General features: G+C 46.2%; 2 long non-coding RNA genes across 2 annotated transcripts in view; both read right to left on the bottom strand.

Moving 5' to 3' along the window:
* Positions 1-844: 844 nt before the first annotated feature.
* The window catches only part of LOC109704308, a 24,025-nt gene continuing 14,171 nt past the window's right edge, over positions 845-10,698 (bottom strand). Inside the window, exon 2 of the long non-coding RNA XR_002214279.1 lies at positions 845-1,041. This is a non-coding gene — a long non-coding RNA (uncharacterized LOC109704308). The remainder of the gene's footprint in view (positions 1,042-10,698) is intronic.
* On the bottom strand, positions 1,444-3,426 carry LOC109704309. The gene is made up of 3 exons (XR_002214280.1): positions 3,112-3,426; positions 2,825-2,969; positions 1,444-1,935 (listed from the first exon to the last, which is right to left on the bottom strand). It is a non-coding gene; the product is annotated as an uncharacterized LOC109704309 (long non-coding RNA).

The raw sequence follows: 10,698 nt of genomic DNA, 5'->3' as shown, positions 1-10,698 counted from the left end.
ACAAATATTTCTTCATCCACAACAGATGGACTATACTTTCCTGAAGGCCACAAGGGTTATCCAACTACTCCACCGTCCTCTGGAGTCCATTGACTCAATCCACCAAATATACAACAGCCTCTCGCTGACATTGCACTACGACTTTTCATCGTCACAACCCTACCACGGTGTGACTAACAGACCCCAAAGTTTCAAGTTTCCATCAAGTTCGGTCAATTCAAGGATTCCACTTATCCCGAACCATATCGATCTCATTAGAGATCAACTACACGAGACCACTAAACGCGTAACAACGTGACCGATTCTTGACCTTCAAGGTCAAACACGAAACAACTATCGTCAACACGACTCAAATCAGGCGAAAGTCATACAAGGAAGCCTATTCTCATCACTCGGTTTCATATTGTGTGCACCCAACATGAACACTCCCTGTTGAGAATACACTATTCCTTAAATCTACCTCTAAGATCCTTTATAGAGGTATACAACACATAACCCAATCGGTTTAACCTTTCGCCATTTACCAAAATTCTCGTCTCTCACGAAGCTAGATCCTTATGGTTTTCCATCCTAAGGTCCCTAGGTCCATCCTATAATTTCACTTGCGTTGCTCTGATACCACTTTATCTGTCACATCCCGCTATCGCCAATTTGGTCGATCCGGGCCCGTACACAGACGCCGAACGGACAGAACCTCCTCTGTCCGCCCAAGGCTCAACAACAACGAGTACATGTATAAAGAAATAAACAATTTTCAGGATGACATTTCAATATACATGGTTTGCACGAGGGCAAGCTACAAGCACAAGTGAAAGTAACTAACTATAAATGAAATGCACTATCATTTAAAACTTTTAAACTGAACTGAATAACTGAAACATTTAGTTATATACATGCTCTTTAATACATTCATTTACATGTCTCTGTACATCAAAATATCTCACATGAACTCAAAATGGTATGCTACTAGCACACGGGTGTCCACTAGCTAAGCTGCTGAGCTCTTGCCGCGATCCTCGGCCATACCGCTCGCGCTGGAACCTGTATGGTTAGTGGTGTGAGAACTACTAAAAGTTCCCAGTGGGTTCGGCCGCCGACCTCGCCGACTCACCCACTAGGTCTATTCAGGCATATGTAGGCAAGAAAAGTAAACAGATAGTAACCAGCTATAACATGTAACTACTACAATGCCTGTGCAAAGCTGAAAGAAGTAGTATATGAAAACTGTAAATATGCATGCATGCTCTCACTGAAATTACCCAATTCTTTTGGTTAACCCTTTGGTTAACAATAACTCACTGACGCTATCCCAAATATCGGGTAGACGCAACCTGCACCCGACGGGACCGTCAACTGGGGGAGACGCACCTCCTGGTCCAGTAAAGATGACTACTCCGGAGCTCATCGTTCAAGGAGGAGCGACCTCACTTGAACCAAACAAATGTGAGTATGATCTGATCCCCCTTTAGAGGATTCAACTGACAAACACTGTCACACTTTACTCTAACTAGTTCTTTATACTAGTTTCACAATTCCATTTCTTGATGCTAACCAAATCTCTAGTTGAATGTCCCCAAGTTTACTATTGCTATAGTCCATACATTCATAGGGTTCCATGTCCACATTCTAAGTTCACATTTTCTCAACATTGATAAGCATTCACATATTCAAATATCACTTGCATAATATCACTACCCTATGATGCATGAATACAAGTAATATGCTCAATGGAAAACCATAGACATAAAAGGTGATTCAAAGACTTCGGATAGCACCACCCACCTGTAGTGATGTCAAAGACTAGAACCAACGTCACGAACCGTACAAACATTAGTCTATGCGACTCGATGCGAATAGGGCTAGAACGAAGCATTTCTTAATTCACGCATCGTAGGTCCGTCGGAATATCAATTCGAACTTCCGAGCACGTCTGACCTTCATTTAGAAAGGAATAAAAGAGATTAAACCGAAGTTACATTCACATCTTCTACAACTTTGCATTTTGACTTTAACTTGCATATATATATATATATATATATATATATAGGTATAGTGTTAATACCTCTATACATATACTCTTTTATTAAATTCTCTATGGCAGATTAAGATTTCAGAAGTTAAAATAACTCATACTTAACTCTCTTTAAGTAGTAACATCAATCTTAATAGTTAACATTACAATTCTGCTACAGGTTCTACTTCAATTTAATTCATAGCTCACACATTAACTATCTTACATATAACTTAACTTCTTACACAGTAACTAGTACCAATTCCATTCAGCAATTCCATTGCTCTCAAACTTCTTATAGAGTAATCAATATAGTTCAAAATAGGGAAAGAGACCAATCTGTCTCTACTTGCATTTTAACCTCAACTTACTTATATGTATATAATATCAACATATACATAGTCTTACTATCAATTTTCTTAGTAGCTCTACACTTAACAGCCAATACCTATTATTATCTCTTATTAGGGACCGATAACCTCAATCTTAATCAGGTTTAGAATAATTTTACTTCATACTTTGTCTTCCAACAATTAGTTCTAAGTTATACATATACACACATGTGTATATAACATAGAGCTGATTCTATAAGCTCATGATGCTTAGAAGCTTCAATACTTGCAAGGTTCCTCACTTAACATTTCCTTACAGCAATTAACATTATACCAATTCAGGAATTAAGATTGACTTATTCCAGGTTTCACTCCTAACCATTCTGCACATATACACCTATATGTACATACATACATACATCTATGTAGTTCTTGTATAACTTCAAGTATTAATTCTAGCAGTAATTAAGTTTTCTTTTACCTCAGATTTCAATGATTCAACTGCCGGCCCCTCAATTCGGATGCTCCTCCCATCACAATCAGGCAGCAAGCTGCCAACTCCTCAATTCCTTTTCAATTTCGGGCGCCCAGAACTTGCATCAAGGCAGCAGCTCACAATTCCTCTTCTGCCAACAATCATTAATAAGTACCATCATATATACATATCTGCTCCCAACAGGGTTTATTAAGCTTCTACGACTTAATTCACCTAAGAATCTCTCTCAATGAGCAATTAAATTACACCACAGCTGAGAAGTAACTAATTACCTCAGGTTCGAAGCTTCCCAGGTTGAGCTTCCCATTTCGGCAGCTCCAACAAGACCAAACACACTAATCTGCCCACCAACTCACCAAGTTTCAAGTCCTAGCAGCCAAGAACTCTTTATCTAACTCTTCTCCAGGCTAACTAACTCAATTTGTATGCATAGTATCAATATACATATACATCTAGTTAGTTCTCTAATTCAGCTCATAGGAACCCTTTACTTAACTTCTTTACACAGCAGGGAATCATCTATAACTAGGTTTAGAGGTAATCTATTTCAGATTTTACTCTAACCATTCCTTCTATGTGTATATATATATATATTTCGCTCCGAAGTCGAAGGTGGTCCAAGTGTGGTAATCTCAAAAACGCTAAAAGTTAGCGAGGAGGGGGTGAGATAACAGGTCGGCATACGATCACCTAGCTAGGATCAGTGACATTTACCATGGTCTAGAACAAATAAGGTCAGAAACTCACCCTAGTGCAAATAGTCTTCCTAAGCTCGGCAATAAGAGGATGCCTAAAATCGCCATTCTAATGCAAGCCAAAGAAAGCTCGTAAATCCAAAGTGAATCAAGGCTGCGCAAAGAGCCCTAAATCAAGAAACCCGCAAAAGTCAACCCTGAAAAGTCTGTCTCCTTATGTTCCAACACAAGAAAAACCTCACAAATGTACAACGTCTAGATGGAGGGAAGAAAGGCTAGCTCAACGCTCTAAGAAATTCAGATGCCACTAGCTCGGCAAGGGAAGATCTTGCTTTTGCAACTCCAATCCAAGCCTTCAAGGTGGCAGGCGCAACAAAGGTGGAGAGAGGGAGAAAGTGGCAAGGGAGTGCTGGCGAATGCCCAAGCAGATCCCGTCTCACTCTTCTTCATCCTTCTCTCTCTTACAAAGGTTGAGGGAGAGTGTAGATGAGGAGGGGAGGATTGAGGGGAGAAAGTAGAGGGGTGGATTGGTCTATAGACCAATCTATTGGCCACATGGAAATCGCAAGAGCCTCGCTCAAATAAGAGAAAGTGACAAGCAGCGCGCGGTCGTGGGCAGTTTTCCCGGCCTAGAGGACGGGTTCTCCGCATCAGACCGATCTCTTCAGCTGGCGAAGCGGCGGCGGAGAAGAACCAGGATGGTGCGGGCCGTCGTCTCCTGGGACGACTGGTCTGGAGTCAATGCGAAGACGCGGCTCGGGGGCGGGACCGGCTCGGCACACCAGGACAGCGGTTGCGCTCCGCGGGTACGAGCGAGCAACGACTGTGCGGCACGTGGGGGAAACGGTCTCTTCTCTTTGCAGGGACCGGTCCGTGCGAGTGGTAAAAACTCTCCAGGACGTCAAAACAAAAACCTCAGGTTGTTCGGACTCTGTAGGTCGGAGCGGAATAACATTCAACCAGACAGCGGCTGATCCACAGAGTGAGGTAGATAGCTCGAAAGCACATGCCGATGCACGTTGGCGGGGGGGTGCGAGACTCGCTGACGTTTGCCACAAGGTCCGTGCGGCTACATTCACTGCCCTCCTAAAAAGGGAGTTTGGTGTCGCGAGAACTGCAGAAGTGAAGTACTTCGAAGCATCCATAGCGGGTTCCAAATAAGATGGGATAGCTGCGTCGCTCGGCCGGCAATGCGATCAGTCCAGCGCAACTGGCCCAAGTCCTCGCGCGTGTCAGTTTTTCGTGTTGCCGTCGGCAAGCAGCTCACATGTAGGGGATCTCACGGTTGCGTCGGAATCGTCTGTACTCGGTGAGCCAATAATTCCGCAAAGGTTTTGCTCCTCAAAGCTCAAGTCCTCCCTGCAGCTTCAAATGCGTGCGCCCAAAACCATGCAGCGGGTCGTGGATGTACTGTCCGTGACGATTACAAGGATAACACGATTTGTGCAGGCGGACGCTCAATAGTTTGGCGGTAGAGCAAGTGCGACTACGCTACCGGGGGGGCCTGACACGCGGTCGGCATCCGCGCCCGAAAGCCTCATACGGTCGCAGGAAGTGGTGATGGTAGTGCGGGGGGGGGTCAAGCGTGTGCGCGCGGCGGGTATGGGTCGCGAGGTGGAGAGGGGGGCCCGTCGGGTCGGGCAGTACTGTGGGTGAGAGGGAGACGAGTGGGTAGTTTTCGTGGCAGATCTTGAAAGATCGGGGGGGGGGGCGGGGGGGCCAAGTCTTCGTCGCCTGTGCTGTCAGCTATGAACTCCTTCTGCCATACTCTGCGTCAACAAATCGCGTCCCTGAACAATGCGAACCTGTGCCTCTGGCTCCTGGGAGCACATCAGGCTGCTAAGCCAATCTCTCCCATTTCACTCAATGAAGTGGCGATCTATACTTCCATCATAAGAGTCTCGAACGAGTGCCATTTGATGCTGTCTGAATAACATATGTTCACAGCAACTCTGCGCAATCGTAAATTGGGCGACCATCCTCCTGGAAGTCAATCACACAAGCTCGAAACATGTCTCAGAGCTTAATATTAATGGCTCTGACGCCCGCACCTAGGGTGTATAAGCGAGTGCTAAAATCCAAACGCGTAACGCAAAGCGTCTTACAGCTGCAAAATGGATACAAAACGGGGATCTCGATCCCGATACTATAGATAAGTACCCCGTGCAATCGCAACAATCTACGTCCAATATAAACCTGTGTCGAGATCTCTCACCAGTCCAAAGTATGTGTGATAGGTATGAATGTCCGATTTCCGTAATTCTTCCACGATCACCCAAATAGCATCATGCCCGCCTGGATCGAGCAATCCATCACAGCCATGTGATCTTTTCCATTTCCACACTGAAATCGGTAGCTCTGCAACTTGCCTGCAGAAATCGGTGCTCAGCCTTCACTGTTGCAAAGTTAAACATCTAAGCAACAACCCAAAACATCCTTTCATCACGGCCCACAATAAAAGCAAATTCAATTCTGTACATCTTGGTGCTCCCGAAGCAAAGCAATACAGTGCTGCGATGTGACTTCTTGAATAATATCCTCTTTAAATCCAAGTCCGGGTACAACAAAGTCGTCCGCCGAAACGCATCAATCATCCGTCTAAAGTGAATCACCTGTGCAACCATCAACATCTAGCTGAACTTTGCAGTTTTCCCACATCGGGACTTGCTTTCTGTATCCTTCATAAGTGTAGGTTCACTCACACAAGTCATCAGTCTCAAAGGTTATTAGGAAACCACCATCTCCAACTGCCAACCGCTTCAATACTGCTGATAAGCGCGTTAGTAACCACAGGACTCGCTAAGTTCTTCGTCGATTTGCTACTTAGCGCATGACGCCACCATATTAAGCATGAACCGGATGGTAAAGTAATCGTTAAATCATAATCCTTGAGTAGCTTCCAACCATCCTGCGCTGCCTCATTCAACCTCCTTCTGATGAATACAATACTTTAAACTCTTGTGATCCGTATAACTTTCGCATCGCTGTCGCCGAGTATGGGCGCCTGCTTCATTGGGGCAGACACGGCCCCACTCCAAGTCGTGAGTAGGTAATTTCCGTTCATCATAATCCTTCCATTGGCGGAGACGCATAACGATCACTCTTTCCGCGTCCTGCATTAAAACACACACACAATCCATTAAAGGAAGCATCACTAAAATCCATAACCCTGCCCACAGTCGGGTCAAGGTTAGATCGGCGGTCGTCAATCGCTGCTTTCAACTCTTAGGAACTCTTTTTCACAGCATCATTAAAATAAACTTGGTGGCGCTTATGCTGAGCCCGTGAGCGAAGTAGATAACTCGCAAATCCCTCAACGAACGGCTCGGTAATCAGCCGCCTAACACCAATGAAGCTCGTATTCTCGGTCACGCTTCGTGCGCAGTTCGCCAATTCTTGATAGCTTAATTTTTTCTTTGGATCTACTCTATTGCCTATCCTGAATCAAATGCCAAAAACGCCACCTCATCTAAGCAAATATTCACTACTTTTTCAACTTGTCATAGAGCTTCTTTTCCCAAGCACTTGAAGTACAGTCTAAAGTGTCCTCGTGATCCGCACATCACGGGGAATAGACCAAAATGTCTCGATAAACACACGATGACTTGTCTAGGTAGCTTGAAAACACGGTTCATTAAATCCATAACGCTTGCGGGTCATTATAAAGGCCCAAACGGCATAACATAAACTCATAGTGTCAATAAGTTACGTGTTCTAACAAGCCTCTTAGACCATTCCACGTCTGATCCTCAACTGGTGATATCCCGACTCGCAAGTCTACTTGAGTACAAAAGATCCCTCGAGCTGATCAATACAATCATCAATCCTCGAATGATACGTGTCATGATCGGTGGACTTTGTTAAGTTCACCATAGTCCACAACAACGAAGTGATCCATCTTCTTCTTACAAATAAACCGGTGCTCCTCCAATAAAATCGTTCGACCAAAACATTTGTCTAGAAGATCCTGGCAGACTGTGCCTTCAGCTCTTTAATTCCGCTGTGCGAATCAACAAAGGCCCTTGAGATTGGAGTAGTCCACTGCAATCTCGAGATCTACCAACAAACTCATCTCTCTAGTCAGGTGGATGCCCCGAAGCTTCCGCTGGAAACACATCTTCAAATCCCGCACTAACCGGGGATATCCGCAAATCCTAGGGGCGTCAGCATCGCCCCCCCGCGCAAACACGACGGTAGCCAAAAATAGGCTAACGCAGCCTTACTGATCAACTGCCATAGCCGATAGACTGATCGTCACGAAAAGCGAACTCGGCTGGCATCCATCGTACACAACCTCCGCCTGCCCCCGGCCTCTAAACCGTCACCCGTTGATTAGTCCTTACAATCGATAGTGGCGTAGTATTATTCAACCATCCATGCACAATACACATCCAAAACTCCCCGATTTTATGACAAAGCTACAATCCACGACATGATCCTAATCTCCGACCGAACAGGCAACTGAGGGCAAAACTCTCGACATGTCCACAAGAAGATCGGGTACCGACTCGTCCGATGCAACAAGGATACAAGTGGGCATGCCATATCAACTCGCAAACATCGGTCTACTAATGAATGCGATGCAGCCGGTATCAAAAAACGCTCTAAGCTCGAATACCATAGTAAATTATACCTGCGACCACAATTCCGTTGCCGCCCCCCTCAGCTCTGGGCCGCATAAATGCGCCGCCGCGGCTTGTCATACCGCCTCCAACTGCCCGCTGAACTGGCGGCCAGTCCTACATGTTGATGACGCCAGAAAATTCCTCTGCTGGACCTGTGATGGCAGGGCAGATGTCGAAGCATGCGCTGGCAAGACTCTAGGTAGTCCTGTGGAAAGTGCCCTCCTGCCCCACAAGAATCACCTGCCCCGGCTGCGTAACACTAGTGCACGCGGATAATGAGGACCGCCACAAATCCTACTAGCGGGAAGCCTGACGACGATCGGTCACTCTCGCTGAGTAGGACTAGCCACTGTCTCGCGACTTTGGCTCGGCTCCTGGTGCCTCGCGCCCTGCCGTGAAGTGCCGTCTGACTCCGCACCCTCAGCCGAGCCTCTTTCCCTGCCACTTGTCTAAGGCCTCGCGTCGCTCTAGAAGTCTGCCGCTCCAGCCTCAAATGACATCACCGGCCCACAACACTCCCCGGTAGGTTTGGAGGTTGCGAGGACTGCACAACAGAAAGATCGAAGGTTCCGCAATCCCGCTCAAAGATCGGGCCTTGTCTCAGTCATCCTCACAAGCCGGTAACAGTGTAAGTAATCCCGGAGAACTCCGCTCTCAATACTCACCTACTGATCCGCATCGTTCTGGCGGCTAAGCTTGCTCAAAATCCTCTCCATCTTCTCTGACGCTGTCAGGAAAGTGATGTCCAGTTAGAAGCTCCTTGAATCGCGTCCAAGTAATCGTCGCCGCCAAGTACGTGTTATATTGTCCTGGATTCAACCACTCAACGATAGCTCGGTCCAAAAGTAGTGGCGAGCTCAAACTCTGTGCCCTCCCTCGACAGAAGGTAATCCTGAAACATTCACTTCTCTCATGTAATCAACAACCACATTCTCAACAATACCAGTTGATCGACGATTCTCGCATCAAACATCCTCGGCTGCACCTTCTAAACTCACTGAGCGATCTCCATGAGCGATCCGCTCGGCTCTCCTCGGCCATCCACGGAAAAGCCGCCCCCGTGGCCGTCTTGCAACTGTATGCCGTAGCCACCTCCTCCGAGGTGCGTCTGCCGTGCCGCCACGGAGCAACTGGAGCGCGGGCGACTACATCTACCCCTCGTGCGAACGTCCACCACACAGGTGCTGCTGTGGGCCCCTGGTCTCCCATCGAAGCTGCCGCCTGCTGAAGTAGAGGTCTCAAGTGGCTTCAATCGAGCCTCCATCCAGCTGAGCCCCCTCAGCATGTACTTCGCCGCGCCGTCTGCTGCGCACAACAGATTAGTGAGAACCGAAGCTGGCCCTCATAGTCGCGGACACTCACTAAGATCGGAAGTAGCGAGGTCTCGACCTCTCGTCGAGTCCGCATCATCCGCACCGCAACTGTGACGTGAAGCCGCTCGTCACTAAAACATAAAGCGGCAATTAATAAACTCACGCTATCAGCATCCACAGCTCAAACGATAAAATCACTAAATTGCGAAAAGTAAGAAGTGTCCTTACACTACTAACCCCGATGTTACTTTCGCCGCCAACGTAACCCTGCCGCAAGTTAGAGCAATGCAACATCCGATCGAACCTAACTATTTTAAGTTATCATAAACCAATCTAAATACTTTCGCCATACAAGTAATAACCTCGTCTCTCACCAGCCATTCCTATAGTCCAATCCGCCTAAGGTTAGATAGGTCTACTAAGACTCCACCCTAGCTTGATCAAATTAATCCCTTCACCGACCGGCGAAGGCCCTCCGTTAGCGCGCCAAACCTCGCCATACAATTTCAGCACATAAAAGGCGTCTACAACAACAGGCGAAAAATAAAACTAAAGGTAATACTACATTTAGAGATAATCACGAGCAAGATGATCTATAGTCTAGTACAATGTAAACAGAGATACACTAAACAACAAAGAGTATAACACAAAAGTGAATACAATTATCTTCCAAAAAAGAATACCCAAGGGTTGTTCTAGTAACTGTACATGCTCTCCAACCTCTCCAAAATAAAACCACATCGAAGAGTAGACGCAACCTACGAAGACTTCGTCCACTTCGTGAACGAGCTAGCTCGAGAGCGACGCCTTCCCTCGGTCCCATAGCCTCTCACCGTGTGGAAGACTCTGAAAGAAAACATAAAAACAGAGAGCGTGAGAACTATAATTTATAGTTCCAGTGGCAATTACCCCACGACCTCAGCCTCATTGCGCCACTAGGCCCAATAGAGAAAAGGTAAGTCAAAGCAATTAGAATAACGATTAATTGCATTTTAAACATAATGAAATGCTTAAAATATACTCTGCAATTAAACTGGATTTAGTAATGCACAATTATCTTGTCATGAAAGAAATGCTCTACTTAGCATAATTATGTCAACAATCCCGCTATTCGCCAATTGGTCGATCGGGCCGTACACAACAGCCGAACGACAGAACCTCCTCTGTCCCCCAAGGCTCAACAACAACGAGTACATGTATAAAGAAATAAACAAATTTCCAGGATG

The sequence above is a fragment of the Ananas comosus genome, unplaced genomic scaffold (genome assembly GCF_001540865.1).
Source record: "Ananas comosus cultivar F153 unplaced genomic scaffold, ASM154086v1, whole genome shotgun sequence".
Classification (NCBI taxonomy): Eukaryota; Viridiplantae; Streptophyta; class Magnoliopsida; order Poales; family Bromeliaceae; genus Ananas; species Ananas comosus.
This window is presented reverse-complemented; position numbering and strand designations above follow the sequence as displayed.